General features: G+C 42.9%; 1 protein-coding gene across 4 annotated transcripts in view; it reads left to right on the top strand.

The window, feature by feature from the left end:
* LOC102944465 (transmembrane protein 132C) overlaps nucleotides 1–16,521 on the top strand; it is a 294,416-nt gene that overhangs the window by 63,940 nt on the left and 213,955 nt on the right. Inside the window, exons 1-2 of one of the 4 annotated variants that reach the window (XM_043529470.1) lie at nucleotides 5,110–5,115; nucleotides 12,117–12,126. The exons of the other annotated variants lie outside the window; for them this stretch is intronic. The gene's annotated coding sequence lies outside the window, so the exon portion shown is untranslated. Of the gene's footprint in view, nucleotides 1–5,109; nucleotides 5,116–12,116; nucleotides 12,127–16,521 lie in introns of those variants that run through there. 4 annotated transcript variants of the gene reach the window in all.

Genomic DNA, 16,521 nt, shown 5'->3' with positions numbered 1-16,521 from the left:
CTCTGAGCGTCTGTGCATAAATTCAGTCTGAATAGCCAAGTTATTAAATGAGATCACCTTCTGAAAAATAATACCAAGCACAACCATTTAAAAAAATATATATATAAATTTCTACCTCCTAAGCAGTCAAAGCAAATGTGGGGCTCCCGCATTATAAAGATCTCCGGTTTTAGCAAATTTAATCTTGTGCTGCTTTCTGGCTAATTTTCCTAAAGTTAGAAGGTTCCGTCAAAGCAGGTGTGTTCTTTGCATTAAGTGTTTGTGCATTGCTTTTTGTGTGTGTGCAAATCTAATATTTGTGACAAGGGCCAGTTTGACAGCCTTGAAAACTGAAATCCTCTCATAATCCAGGAAGATGACAGGTACATCTCAGACTGTGACAGTGCAAGTTTACCCATCCTACCCCACCAATATGCCTCCCCCAGTTCTACAGAGACTTTAGTGGAGCCTCCGTGCCCGTTCAGTCCTTTCCCTCTGAGACTTCCAGCAGTGGTTGCTGACTGTTGATGTGAAAAACTTGTCCACTGAGGTCTAGATTGAGGGGAAAAAATGTATGTAACACAAGCTGCAGAATAACCATCAGGTAGAAACAACTTTCAACCGCTGCCTGGCTGGGTTGGTTTTGAACCAGCAATCTGGAAGCAAGATGTTTTTTTCTGTTACCAACCTCCTGAGAAATTGAGAGGACCGGCAATGGGGGAAACTGTGTATAAACTGGAAATGTAATGAATACTGATCTTGTGAAAACAAAACAAGTTTATTCCTGACAAACGTTGGCATATCATTATGAGTAACTCGCATTCTTCAAGAGTGTCCTCATTTACAGAGCAAAAAGTTCCAGTTTCCAAGGATCGCTGGGGAACAGAGATGCCCCAGCAGGACTCCCTCCCTGCTGGACATAGTGGGAGTTATGAATGATGGAGAATACCGCATCCATGTTGGGAGACTCCTGCAATGGCTGGTTAATCCTGCCTTATTGCTGCTTTGGGTATAGCTGAGGATCTGGCCCAAATCTTTGTAAGTGGCTTACAAACTGGTAATCTGCAAAGCTGGTTTGTCCACAAAGGTGAGACATCCACCAGGCTTTGAGCTTATACCATAACAAGTGCTACCATCTTTACTTTTAACTGAAGTGTGTTAGACCTAAAACATGCCATTTTACAATTCAATGAAAACTGCTTTTGTTGGACCAGATGGTACTGCATCATTCAGTCACATGGTTAAGGATTATCACATAAACAACCTACATTGATTTCTTTCACATTGTACTTCTTTCTGGAGATTGGGTCAATTAGCTTGAGTTGTCTGAAGCTGTACTTAGTGGTAATGAGAACATTCATTATTTTTAAAAGGAATATATATCTGATGCACTTGCATATACATGCAAGAATTGCTATTTTAGAAGACAAACTGTAGTGTCCATGCAAAGGTAATTCATAAACAAACCTTCTGATTACATGGATGAAAACAGAATCAAAATTAAATAATCCAGATAACTTCCAAGGAACTCTGGTGGTGTCAGTAAATTCCTGCATAAACTCCTTAGCTCTGGAAACTTGTATGCAAGTCCTGCCTTAGGTTAAGAGTGAAAATATGTCCTAGTCTTACCTTACTAGAGGGGCGATATGCTTTTTGCGCAACCTCAAATGCCTCCAAATCCGACTTCATTAGTGTGTGTTTGACATGCATTTGCTGACCACATCTGGTTCACATGAATGCTCTTCAGGGAGGCAACATTTCCATCAAAGCTGGCTATGAACTTTGTTGAACATCCAAAAGTTACTTGTGGCTGCTATTGCTCGGTTTCTTTCAAGCTTGGACCCACTCTTTTAGGAAAAGATCACAAGGATAAGTCACATGGATTTTGTCCAATATTGCCACTGAGCTCACTAAACTCATGTGAGCATGCACAACCCCATCAAACCTGAATTTACCTTACAACGTTGCAGTGAGATTCTACCATGGAGAAAAGGGGATTTGTTTGAACTCAGAACTGTGAATCCACACAAAGAGATTGACCTAAAATATTCATCAACCCATTTTGAAACCAACTGGTAAGCATTCCCACAACTCTACTTCCCTTGAGAGGAATCCACATTGGGGCGGGAGGGGAGGGAAGAATGGTCCAAGACTCTTGCCTGTGACTCAGGAAAACCAGTTTCAATTTCCTTTTCTGCCACAGGCTTCCTGTGTGACGTTAGGCAAGACAGTTAGCCATTCTGGGCTTCTGTTCCCCATCTGTAAAACGTACTGTCCTACCTCATAGAGGTGTGGTGAAGATAAACGCATTAAAAATGGTGAGGCTCTAAAATACAGTAATGGGGCTGCATAAGTACCATAGACTGCCACGGAACCACGACAGCACTTGGTACAATACAGCTGACAATCCCTCATGTTCTTCCAAGTCCGGACTAAGGTGACTAGGCAGAGAACATGCAGGAAAATCTGCACAATGCCCCACCGCACCATTGCTGGTTCTAATTAGGCCATTTTTATGAGCTCCAGAGTCAGACAAAAATGAGGAGCCCTCCCCTTGTGTAGTTTCCTGTTTGCTGGGTGCATATAAAAGAGATCTGGCTATGATGTATGTTAATAACGAGCTGATAATGTAAGCCAGCCCAGAGATGTTGAGTTAGTCTGGTATGCTGCCAAGTGGAAGGTGAAAGTTCAGGGACTGACTCCTGTTGCCAAGACCCGGTCCTGTGGAGAAGGTCTGCCCATTAACAGATTGAGTTTCTCATTAGGGCCACACAGTGTACGCTTAAAGTTGAAACCCGAAAGCTGAAACCCGATACCAGTAAAAGCCTGCCGAACAGAGTGGCGGATTTACGGGTAAATAAAGGATTAAAGGAATACTTGGCACAGCTATCAGACTGGAAACCTGGCTGGCCTTTGAGGATTGCCCTGTATTGCAGGTCTTCCCTTTAAGACTAGCATGTAATGACCTTCCTTTCGGTCACTGCTCATCCGATACAGCCCCCAGGCAGGAGTTGTACATTATCCATTCTCTTAACGGCCATCTCCCCCATTGGCAGGGTGATTCCATGCTATTGCATTGAATGCAAAACTGCACAAATACGGGATTAATTTAGGGGGACTCAAACAGACCCTTATGCTGTCTCTGGTTGTAGGGCATATGCACCAATCCTCGGTTTTCACAGGGAGCAGCTCGGTATTTATAGTATCTCTAAACGTACTCTGTTCCTCTCTCCCCTCTGTTTTGAATGAGTGTCTCCAGCAGCTATCAGAATTGCCTGCTCAAGTTACAGCATGTCACGTTTATTGCAGCTGGCAGCGAATGGAGCTCCTGGGTGGCTAAGTGTCTGCTGTACCTGAATTGGAGCTCGGCCAGGTATAAATAGCCTCCTAACAGGTGAAAAATAGACAGTACTACAGTCCAACTGCGACTACAAACCAAAACCCGTTTACAAGAGTGTTGCTCCAGGACGTTGGGCAGTATGGGTTTTATAAGCGCATTTACTGGAAGGAAAAATGATTCCCATAAAAGTTTTGGATTTTGAACTTGTGAGACCTGTTTAATGAGACTTGCACCCTTCTGCTTTAATTGGCTAGCCGAACAGGGAAGCACTGTGACTGGGAGATGCAAGATAAGCATTGTATACTGAGCAATGTTTGAATTATGCCCAGCATAACTATTAATAGAGATTTGCTTGTATTAATAATTTAACCTAATTGTTTTGTTAACCAAATGAAGGAGATAAAGCTGCAGAAGTGGAGGCATCAGTGAATATTATCTTAACCCTCTTCCAGCACAAGGGCTTTCATTGTTTCTGCCTGCCCTCAGAAGCAACCGACATCCTTAATTGCAGCTGACATGGTATTGTCTTGATCCCAACAGCCAGGGACAGTCGCTTTGGACCAAATTCCTGCCTGGGGTAACTTCATTGACCTCTGGGGTTACACCAGGGAAGAGGTATTTGACCCATTATTCACTCAGACAGGATGAGCGGCAAAAGTGCTGGAAATTAGGTCAGGGCTTGGCTCTGCAATGAAAATGCACTCCACATAAAGTGTGTGTGTATGCAAGCACATATATTTCACTTACAGTTGTGCACACTAAATTTCACTATAGTTTGTGTTATAAGTGACTCAGAGCTTGCAAAAAAGTTCACCAAACCTGAGTTTTCAGGGGATCCTAGGGTAGAGAAGAAACTGAGAGCAGAGACTAAAGTATGCATATGAAGTCTGCTAGGGACTTCACCGTGGAGGTTTAATTGACCTAGGAACAGCTTAGATCCTAGGGTGACTGGTGCTATACAAAAATCCTACGGCACATAGAGATCTGAGAAAGATGCCTGGGAATGAGGTTTTAGGGGTGTGTCATAAATATAAAGGGAAGGGTAAACACCTTTAAAATCCCTCCTGGCCAGAGGAAAAACTCTTTCACCTGTAAAGGGTTAAGAAGCTAGGATAACCTTGCTGGCACCTGACCAAAATGACCAGTGAGGAGACAAGATACTTTCAAAAGCCAGAGGAGGGAAGAAACAAAGGCTCTCTCTGTCTGGGTGATGCTTTTGCCGGGGACAGAACAGGAATGGAGTCTTAGAACTTAGTAAGTAATCTAGCTCGATATGCATTAGATTCTGATTCCTTTAAATGGCTGAGCAAATAAGCTGTGCTGAATGGAATGTAGATTCCATTTTTTGTCTTTTGTGTCTTTTTGTAACTTAAGGTTTTGTCTAGAGGGATTCTCTGTTTTGAATCAGATTACCCTGAAAGGTATTTACCATCCTGATTTTACAGAGGTGATTCTTTTTACTTCTATTTAAAATTCTTTTAAGAATCTGAATGCTTTTTCATTGTTAAGATCCAAGGGTTTGGGTCTGTGTTCACCTATGCAAATTGGTGAGGATTTTTATCAAACCTTCCCCAGGAAAGGGGGTGTAAGGTTTAGGAGGATTTTGGGGGGAAAGACGTTTCCCAACAGGCTCTTTCCCAGTTATATACCTGTTAGACGTTTGGTGGTGGCAGCGATAAAGTCCAAGGGCAAAAGATAAAATACTTTGTACCTTGGGGAAGTTTTAACCTAAGCTGGTAAAAGTAAGCTTAGGAGGTTTTCATGCAGGTCCCCACATCTGTACCCTAGAGTTCAGAGTGGGGAAGGAACCTTGACATGGTGGCAGAGCGGTGGGATTAACTTGAAATCATTTTGAGATCAATTTGAGGTTTTTTTGAACCAGAAGCACAGATTTGAAAAGGAAATATTTTTTTTCCCTTTGGGCTGCTGGAAAGCAGGTTTTAAGCTGAAAGCAGTTAAAGTTTTTTTTTTTTCTCTCTGCTTTGGGGACAGAGCAGAGACAAAAGGGAATTGTCTTTTGTGAGCTGGAGTTTTCTCTATCTAAAGGCAGGGTAGTTAACCTCCTGCAGGGAAATTCACCAGTCTTCACAGACCTGAAGGTAAAAGAAAAGGAGTACTTGTGGCACCTTAGACACTAACCAATTTATCTGAGCATAAGCTTTCGTGAGCTACAGCTCACTTCATCGGATGCATCCGATGAAGTGAGCTGTAGCTCACGAAAGCTTATGTTCAAATAAATTGGTTAGTCTCTAAGGTGCCACAAGTACTCCTTTTCTTTTTGCGAATATAGACTAACACGGCTGTTACTCTGAGACCTGAAGAAGTTTGTTTACCTATTTGCCGGGAGACAAAGGTGTTAGGGTTTTTTGGGGTTTTTTTTTGTTTGTTTTAGGATTTTTCTGTAGGCTGACAATCACTATCAGAGAATATAGGTATCCTATTACAGCACAGCAAAATTTTACAAGCCAAGTTGACTGTGCACACAGGCATAGGGGCTAACTGTGGGAGAGGAACGCTGATTTCAGAGCTGGGGTTTTAGAGTCCCAAGGACTCTGAGCGTGCCTTATACTTGCAGGCATCCCACTGGCAATGGAGCCCTTCCACACTTCCAATCAGTTCAATGGGTCTTACTCATCCATAACCCCTTCCTCTTTTTCAGGTTCCTTTGTCACCTGAGCCAGTATGCTCACCCGGTGCATTAAAGCCATCAATACAGTAGTGATCCAAATGCTGCCGGCATGGAGAGTAGGTTGTGTTGACATGCCCCCCGTGCTTTACTGGCCCTCAGAGAGATTAAAAGTACTTCTGACATTGCATAGGATAAATCCTGGGGTGATATTATGTAAACATATTCGGTGTGTGCTCATTAATTTCCCCGAGGATCCAGAAACACTTCCCAAGAAAGGGAAAAATTCATTCTACCTTTAAGGGCTGCACCTGTTGGAAAAACACATCTGCGGCACAGGCTGCTAAGTTCCTGCGTCCACAGCTGGCTGAATTTGGGAGAAGACCTGTTGCTGGGGCATAAGGGGGAGGAAGTTGGGGAAGTTATTGTCCTTTCTCAATATAACAATTGATTAATTTTATAGCAGTGCTAAGTTTCACTACTTTGCATAGGGGCCTGCTGGTGGGTTTCTTTCTTTTTCTTCTTTTTTTCTGGTTTGTGGCACTTGACCTTTTTCAGAGTCGGCACTAGCATTTTTGGAGCAGCCCAACGTTGTGTCACTCCCAACACCCAGCGTAAGAGACACCTGTCCATCATTGTCACACCCCTTTGTCAAAGGGGGCTTAAAAATGCTAGAGGAGCACTGAGATGATTCTTGGGGATGCAGCTCACGTATCAGACTCTTTTTACATCAAAATTGTGCACGCGCGCACGTGCACCTTTATATCTTGTTCCCCACCCTCCAACGCACACACATACTTAAGGCTCCTGTTGCAGAAATGGAGTTCAGTAGCTTATTCCTTTCAGCATTAGCAATCGGTCTGACATTTCCAAGACTATTCCTACAAGGAAAAGGGTGAGAAACTTTCCCCCCTGAAATATAAAAGTATGAGCTTCTGTTTTACACCCACCCAAGAGAGTCGGTGGCTTCAGGCTTTTTGGAGGCATGCAGGACAGCTCCGCATCTTTCCTATCATGCCCTCCCAGCCCCCAGTGTTCTGCCAATAACCACAACATTTCATGTTGGATGTCTGAGCTTGGAGGGCACATACCTGTCTACGGTGAAGTCACAAATTTGGCAGTACGGCACCAGGTCCGATGACCTGCTCAGGAGTATCACTTCTGGGCAATGTTTCCACAGCAGAGATGGGCTGTTCCTGGAAATCCCGTGATTAGCAGTAGCCCCTCACACAGTGAGATCTGACTGTTGCCGGCTCAGATGCCCGAGGTACCGGTCTCTGCTGCTGAGATGAGTGTTTTAGGAATGCCTGCTGAGTAGTTTTGCAGTTTTGTGCTCATTTCTAATTCTTACTGGTCTCTCCCTGGCACCAGGGCAGATTTTAAAAGTGATTCACCCACTGATGGGGTCTTTTCAGTTAAAATAAGATGATTGTTTAGCAGCTGTGGGTAAAGCTGTTCTAAGTGTGGTCACGTCAACGAGGTCACCCTTTGGATGACATCAGCTTGGGGACGGCTCTCAGCTGTGCTGTGGTGGACCAGCCCCAGTGCTTTAACCTTCACTGTTAATTAACCCTGAGAAAGGTGCTTTTCCACACTGATTTCCAGATGTCTGTTTATGAGGCTCTCCTGCCACCAATTTGGTGTGGAAATCCCGCCTCTTGCCCAATGATGAAGAGTTATTTGCGGGTTACCTGTGTTGCTGAGGCCATTTCCCCTCAAAGCAAGGCCACCCCGAACTTCATGTTTGTCTTGACCGCCTCCTAAATCCCATTGTATTTGGGTCAGAGGTGAGAAACGGGGACCTATCCATGGAATTGGGATTTAAGAGGCCTCGGTTATGTGTAGATACTAAAATGCTGTGTGTTCAGCACCTCAGGTTCCAAAGGGCTCTGAGCAGGAGGCGAATGGGAGAAGAGGGAGAACAATTTCTTTCTTTCCTGTCCAGTGAAATTTCCATATGAATATCTGGTCCTCAGCTGGTGGAGATCAGCATTACTCTGATAACTTCAAGGAACCTATATTGATTTAACAGCTGACCATCAGTCCCTAAATCTCACTGAGTGAATCCTCTCCCCCACCCCCCAATGTGGTAAGGAAACCCAAACAGACACTTAGAAGCTAGAGAGACAAGGTGGGTGAGGTAATATCTGTTATTGGACCAACCTCTACTGGTGAAAGAGACAAGCTCTCAAGTTTACACAGAACTCTCTTTCAAGTCTGGGCCTGTATGTAGGGTCAAAAGCTTGTACCTTCCATGCTCAGAAGCTGGTCTAATAAAAGATAATACCTCACCCATCTTGTCTCTCTAATATCTTGGGACTAACACAGCTACAAGAACAGTTGTGACAACTTATGAAGCTGCTGGCTCAGACCCAAAATTTCCTCTGTGTGTGTGTGTGTGTATTTTTTTATATATAATATATAAAAAAATTTTTTCATGGGCTGATGTGATTCCAGGGAGGAATAGGGTCACCCACCACCCTGATCTAAGGTTCTTCTGCCTCCACTGTTAACTCCAAATGGCCTCTATGTTTGTCAGGCTTATTTCAGACTTCCTCACTGTGCTCTGTATTTGGCCAACAGCCATACCTACTTGTTCTGCTGTCCTGCCAGCCCTTACAAGCCAAGCAGGCTCAGACAATATTGCAGGGAAGGCCTCCAAAGTATACCAGAGTGCTGCAGCAAGTCATGTTGTGATACAGTGGGTGGCACTCTCCCATCTAAGGCATTTGTGAACCAGTGCTCCAGTACAGTACTAGGGGGCATTGTGCAGGTGGGGCGGCCATCTTTCAGGAGATGTAAAATCAAGATACTGAGCACTTACGTCTTCAAAAGATCCTGTTGTATATTTCCATGAGTAGGGGGCCAGGTCCCTAGTGTCCTGGCCAAATTCCTATTTGTAGCCCAAAAAGCCCTCCCCTGCTGTACTGAATAAAATTATTCTTTCACTCTTGTCCTGAACTGCTGTATATTGTGGTAGGTTGTTAAATAATTGCCACGTGCCACCTTAAGTGGCTGCACTTCAGCAGTGGGGGAAGTGGAGACACAGTTTGTATTTCACTTTGTAAAGCAGTTTGCAGTCCATTCTGGGGAAAAACACTTGTATGTATGATAATATTTTTATTCCCTTATTATTCCTGTCTATTCAAGAGTTCATGTTTTGAACTGGTTAATATTGCATTTCCAATACTCTTACTATCATGAGACTGATGGAATTGCAGCTTTGAATTTGGAATCAGATCTCCGAAATATAGATTTTTATCGATACTACACCCTAAATAGTTGTCGGCTCAGGTTTGCTCCTAGTGCAAATGGATGGAACTCCATTTAAATCTGTGGAGTTGTGCTCATTGACACCAGCCAAGGATTTGGCCCTCAGTGTTCATAGAGCAGTAAAAGAAATAGAGCCCGATTCTCTGTTGCACTAAGAATCCTTTGCGCTCAATCAGAGTGGTAGATTCTACCAAATCAGAATGGCATGATTTACACCAACTTAGCATTGCATGAGTGTAAATGATGCATAAGTAAGGCAGCAGAGAAACAAGCCTTTGGTTCCTGCTCCTAAGAGTTTATAGTCTAAGGGTACTTCTACACGGCAATGAAAGACCCATGGCTTGGCTGTGGCTGGCTTGGGTCAGCTGGCTCCGGCTCGCAGGGCTGGGGCTAAAAATTGCAGTGTAGATCCCGGGCCCACAAGGGACCAGGGTCCCAGAGCCCAAATGTCTACACTGCAATTTTTAGCCCCGCAGCCCAAGCCCCGCGAGCTTGAGTCGGTTGACCTAGGCTCTGAGTCTTGATGCCGTAGGTTTATTGTTTGTTTTTATTTATTTATTCTTTTATTATTTTATTGCAGTGTAGACATACCCTTAGGGTCTAATCCTGGAAGCATTTACTACAAGGTGTGGTGTTTACAGAGTTTGGGCCTAAATTAAGGTATAGTTAAATGTGTGATGCATGACAGATATTGGGAGGGGTGGCAGAGTTGCTTTTCTGCTCATCAAACTTTTTTTGATCTGATATTCAGAATGTCTCCTATGAGACCATAGACAAAGCAATGGGAAGCCGAAAGGATTATTGAATGCAGTTGTTTAAAACTGTCACTAATCCAAATCACATAACCAACAGAACTGATATGTGGTATCTCTGTAAACTTTTCATTCTGATGATGGGCCTGGGGAAAGTGCTGACAAGGAGATGGAGCTGTTACCTTGGAAAGGGGTTTGCTCTGCTGCTTACACTTAAGGTGGGCTGACATGTAGACAGCTAAAGCATAAAAAAACACCCAAGTGGATAAACAAAAATCCATAGCATCAGTGTAGCAATCCTGGAACGTTAAGGACCTAAAAGTAGCTCATCAGTCCTAAGCTCTAGGGTCCTGAAACTACTGTACTAATGATCTGCCGCTGCTGCTCTTCTTAGCTCAGTATTGCGAGGGTCTCTGGTCTTTTTATAGAAGATTCTGGAGAGATTATTACAAATTAGCTTCTGAAGATGTAGCTCTTTGAAAAAGTGTGTGTGTGTGTGAATAGGGAAAAACATTGCATTTCATTAGTTGGATATAGTTTCTTGTCTTCTGTTCTTCTAGGGCTGAGGCCTGTAAGGTTCTGAGTGCCTCCTGCCATGTTCTTAGCACCCTCAACTCCCACTGAAGTCTGGCAGTGGAGGGTGCCCAGCAAAGTTACCCACTTCAGGATCTAGGCTCCAGTCTCATGTTAAACGTGGACTATGAATAAAACAATTCAGTGTCTGAACAGAGCAGTGACTAGAGCAGCTGAAGAAAGGACAGTGCTATTTACAGAGAGAGGTAGAGAGAAGGATGTGGCTAGAAGAATTGGCATATTGTCCAGGGCAGAGCTATTTGCTCCCATGATTGTAATGTGTATGTTTCCATTTACAATACCTTAATAACCATAATATGTATTCAAGCTGTGAGCTTTTTGTATATTAGATCAAAGCATGAAACCTTGGCCAAGGTTTTAAAATGTGATTAGTGATTTTGTGTGTCTTTATTTTGGATCGGCCTGATTTTCAGACCGGGCTAACTGGCATCCTTTGAAAGTCCGGCCCCTTCAAGATGTCTCGGATGGGACACCCTGGGCTTGAGGCATCCCATATCACTAATTACTTTATGAAATCTTGATCCCAGATCCTTCTTTCGTGTCAATTTCTGACCCACACTGGTCCATTTTTGCAGGCTTTTAAAAATAACAGTGCTTCACCTTCTTATATGAAATTTTTCAGCTGATGATCTCAAAGGGGCAGATTTTTAAAGGTTTTTACGTGCCTGAAGATAAAGCTAGAAGCATAACACCCATTTGTTTCAATGGGAGTTAGGGTCCTATCTGCTTTTGAAAATCCCCCGGGCACTCATCTTCCTCTTTTAAATACTTTAAAAAAATCTGGCTCAAAGTTATTTACAAACATTACCAGTGAGGCTTCATTGACTAGCTGCTTTTATTCTTATTTTCTAGGCAGGTAAACTGAGTTGCAGAGAAGTTGCTTGTGGTCACAGTGAGTCATTGTCAGAATCAAGAATAGAACTGAGGTGTGCCAACTCCCTCTCCCTCATTGTAAGCATCAGACCAAATCTGTTTACGTGTTACTTGCTTTGGGTTTCCCCAGGAGCCATGAAGTATACCACAACAAGGCAGACCTCACTGGAACCAAATGACTTCATATGACATTTACCTATTGTAAATCGCTCTTAAGACATTTTACATCTAGTAGCAGGGGGAAGGAAGTTGTGTGAACGATGCCTGATCTGGAACTTAGCTTTTCCAAAGCTCATCCGGTAACAAAGCCCTTTGTTAACTGAAATTCCAATATCAGATACAATCTTTGACTTTAAACAATGAGGTAGGTAGTGTATGTCTGATGGCCTTACCAAAGCAGACATGCCATAATGTCAGCATTGAGAATGGGAGCAATTTTTTGTAACTTTCCTTGACCTTTGCACATACACGCTTGTGCATACACTTTTAAGGTCATCAACCAATCTGAAAAACAGTTTATAGATTTCACCCCTGAATGTCAGATGCAGTCTTTGGTTGACATATGCATCAGTTGCAAGAATGAGCTGGAGAAGGCAGGTTTGCAAATGAAAGGGCACTGCTAATTTCCATAGTCAAAAGGACAGGCCGATATAACCATATAACCAAACAGAAATTGCAGTGTGTGGTCTGTCATGAAATGACACAAAATCAATTTATGGTGTTCACTTTTCTAATTCTATAAGTATTTGACTTTATTTCTGGATTAGGCACAAAAGACCCTCTTTTGCACTAGGGAAAAATTTTAAGTAATCTAATAACCATAAATATATTAAAAATAAATAAAGCCAGTGGTCCTGATTTAGCGCACAGGAATCAGTACCACTAGCCTCTGGAATAGTCCTACTGTATCAGACCCAAGGTCCATTTAGTTCATTATCCTCTGACAACGATTGGTATCAGACGCTTCAAAAGAGGGTGTATGAACCCCACAAGAGCAGATGTGGGATAATCTGTCCCCCGACATTAGGTCTCATCCGGATCTCCCATAGCTAGAGCTTGGCTTAACCCTCAAAATGAGATTTAATATCCCTTCCAAAAATGTTGTTGTCATTATTTACAACTACTCTGGATATTCTTAGTATCAATATAAATGTTCAATCCCTTTTTAAAAATCTTGTTAAATTCTTGGCCGCAATGACTTCCGGTGGCAACGAGTTCCACTATTTAATTGCACGTTGCGTGAATTCCCTTTCAGTTTTGATTTTCATTTTCAGTTTGATTTTCAGTTTAATTTCATTGAAAGTCCTTGCTCTTGTGTTGAGAGAGGGCAAACAGAAACTTCTGATCTACCTTCTTTCACGTCCCTAGACACATCTGCTCGCCATTCTGTGATTGCTCTCTTTTTCTTCTGCTGGAAAAGAAGAGAAGAGGAAAAAGTACTTTCTCTTTGTACAGTTGTTCAGGAGCGGCCCATGAACATCTGCTGATGTTCAATGTGGAGTTTGGCTTTAATAAGTCACACAAGATAATTTCCCCAAAGGATGCAGGAATTTTGTGGGGGGAAGTCTGGTGAAATTACACAACCCAGTCATCAATGTCCTTGCAATTTTCATTTCAAAACAAGTGAAATGCTACATATTGAACAAAGAAAGTTAATTAATTTTCAGACTATTTTAATAAAATATGAAATGTGTTGAAAATATCTAGATGTGCCGTCTCCTGCCATCCCTTGTTGTAGCATCAGTGACTCCAGGCAAACAGGATTAAGTAAGGTACAGGCTATATCTCTGCTTTAAAATAAAAGGTCCTATTAGTTGCCAAGGATAGCTGCAGTCACATGCATGAATGTAGCATATGAGATTTTGATACCAGATAGGGAACCACTACTAATATATCCTCATCACAGGACTTTGGTTCCCAGTTTCCTGAAATCAGGATTCTTAATAGAGCTGAGCAAGCAATTTGCGATCAATCATTTATGTGACAAAATGATCCTCCTTTTCTGCCTACACGATGTGTGTAAACGGATTGCAGTTTTCCCCAAATGTATTCAGTATACGAATGATCTGACAGATTTGTTTTCACCTTTCTTTTTAACTGTAGGAACTAGTTGCAAACCTTTTGCCACAAGGATGTGACTGGTCAAATAAGTCATGTTGGTTGAGTTTTCTGTTCCCTGGCTGGATGTGAAAACACTTCTGGTGCATATAAATGGGTGAACTGAAAATCTGGCTTGTACAAATGGCCTCTCGTGCAACTTTTCCAGTTCCCTTTCCTTGAATTTTCGTAGTGTTTTTTTTTTTTTATGGCCAGAGAGACCATTAGATCACCAAGTCTGACCTCCTGCCTAACGTTTCCAGAAAGTGAACACAAAAGGGATGGGAAAACAATTATGGTCATTATGAAATCTGTGTGAATATTTACAGGCACTTTTTGCCGTATTTGCTGAGTTCTAGTTGTAAAAGGAAGGATTTCTGAGAGTTCCGTACCTTCACAGCCATTAAATATGCTGCCTTCTGTGGCAGAATAGTGGGAAAGGAGCAAGGAAATGCAGCCAGTGACTTTTAGAGGGGAAGAGACCAGCGTTGTGGATTTAAAAATATCTTCTCAGCTTTTTTCCCCTTAATGTGTCTTTCCAGGTCTAGACTGTGTGATTTGCAGTGCGAGAAGTGGGATGGAGGTCTGGGGGTGGGGGACAGGGCACTGGGCAGTATGGGGTACCATGGGGGGCAGGGGACGACAGTGCAGAGCACCAGGTAAGAGGGAGTGGTGCAGGGGCAGTGTGGCGCACCACGGGAGAGGTCAGTGTGTGTGTGTGGGGGGTAGTGGAAGCAGGTGGGGACAGTGCCGAGTGCCACGGGTGGACTGTTCTTTGGGGGGGCCAAGCTGGGAGGCAGGGGCAGTACGGAGAGTCAGGGGAGTTATTGCCACAAGACTCATGGGTTGTCTTGGCCAATACAGAGTGGTGTGCTCTGCACCGTCTATGAGGGAGGCATAGGCTGCTATTTTCAGTGCCCCAGCCCAGCTTGCAGATTGGTGTGAAAGCAGAGAGAGGATGGCCGTTTCTCTCTTTTTCCTCCCCATTCCAGGTGATTTGCTCCCTAGGAGGATTATTATGAAATCTGCTATTGGCTGGGCCATACAGGGTTCAGGAGAAGTCCTTGGCAAGGGTGGATTCCTTCTGCTTCTCATTGGCCTCCTCGGCTCGGGCCCTCTGGCTGAGGGAAGAGGCAGATGGTTTCCTTGAAGACTCAGTGGCACTTTAAACATCAGCCAGCAAGCGTGCTTGGCGGTTGGCCGATCCCCTCGCACCTAGCATCGAAATCCGTAACTTCCTGTCCAAGGGAAAGTTATTTCAAAATTACCTCTGTGCAGGATGGTTTTAAAATATCGGAGTTTTATGACAGCTCCGCTGAAGCTAGTGCCTGGGGCTCAGTTCCATGTTTGACTCCTCTCACCTTGATATCCAAGAGAGAAGAACCTCGATCAGAGTTCATGGTTTGAGATCCAGTTTCAGCAATCTACCTTGGTAGAATATAGGAATTTAAGCTTGGGTGTCACACTGGAGCTGATAACGTGCATCAAGCATTCATGTTTGTGGTCAGATGAAACCCTACAGTAGTGTATGGTACAAGAGGAAAATGTCTGACACAGGATTGAAGAAGTTACGAGGCTGTTACAAAAAGACACAAGGGAGCAGTGGTTTGCAAGCTTTAACTTTTGCTTTTGTCTAATTGTTTAGCTCAGTAGTTCCCAACATTTTCCATTTTGGGATCCCTGTTTCCATACTGGGGGCCCCCCTCTGCCTAGCTGTAGCCCCTTTCTAGTTAGTAATATGGGAGGGCAAAGGGCTCACGCAAAGAGTTGACACCTGTTTGCAAGTCCCAGCTTGAGAATCCACACTCTAACTAAAGATGCAGGATTGATCCTTACCTGTTTCCTCCCTTACTCCAACTTCCAGACTTTCTTCCCTGTTCGAAATGTGAGCTCAGCTTATTTGATCCCAATGACATGGTGGTTTAGCCTCTTTCTCGAGGAATTTCTCAGATGAGATATCCAAAATTTAGACCTTGTATACACAAAAAGTGTACTGCTTTACCTATACTTGTGAAAGTGATGCAACTTCCCTAATATGGGTGCATTTATACAGGTATAATGCACTTATACCAGTATAGTTTATTTCTATATGGAAATAGAGCACCTTTATACTGATAAAAGAAAAAGAGTACTTGTGGCACCTTAGAGACTAACCAATTTATTTGAGCATAAGCTTTCGTGAGCTACAGCTCACTTCGAAAGCTTATGCTCAAATAAATTTGTTGGTCTCTAAGGTGCCCCAAGTACTCCTTTTCTTTTTGCGTATACAGACTAACACGGCTGCTACTCTGAAACCTGTCTTTATACTGATGTAACTGTGCCCACATTAGGGGCTGTAAATCACTTCCCTCACCGCCACCAACATAGCATATGGGTACAGAAAACTGTGTATCTAGGCCTTATTGAATTCTCAAGACAGACCTCTATTCCATAGCTCTTTGTGAGAACTCTTTTTCTCTTAACGGTTGAGCAAGTGTAGGTTTAATATTGAGAAATTCATCCCTGATGTCTGACCGCCACATCCAACCGTCATTATGAACTTGATTCCTAATTATTCTCTAAAAGATAATTTTCCTTTTAGGGTATTCATGCTAATCTTCTAACAAATAAATGAAAATGTGATCACTCTTTCAAGCAGAATAAAGCATGGGCTTAATGGATGCTTCATTTTAAATCATGCATTAGAATATAAAATTCAGAAAAACTAGCCAGTTTGTTGAATAGATTCTCTGATCAGTTTAGGAACAGGAGACTGTGAGTCTAATCAGCAGCCACTCTAAAAAGTACATGTAGTCTGTTGATAATTAGTTATACTAGAGGCGAGTTAGAGGGCATGAAAGTTATTGGGGAGAGATGGAAGAGTAGGAAAAAAACCTCTGAAATAATGGTCTATATGTGCAACTTCACATGGTTAGGATTCAAAGTGAAGAGAATGTTTTATAACCGATTTTTATCAGGTAGTAGAGGCTTGAAATTTGTATTAAAAT

The sequence above is a fragment of the Chelonia mydas genome, chromosome 15 (assembly GCF_015237465.2).
Source record: "Chelonia mydas isolate rCheMyd1 chromosome 15, rCheMyd1.pri.v2, whole genome shotgun sequence".
NCBI classification, from domain to species: domain Eukaryota; kingdom Metazoa; phylum Chordata; order Testudines; family Cheloniidae; genus Chelonia; species Chelonia mydas.
Note: the sequence above shows the minus strand (reverse complement) of the source record. Positions and strands in the feature narration are given on the sequence as shown.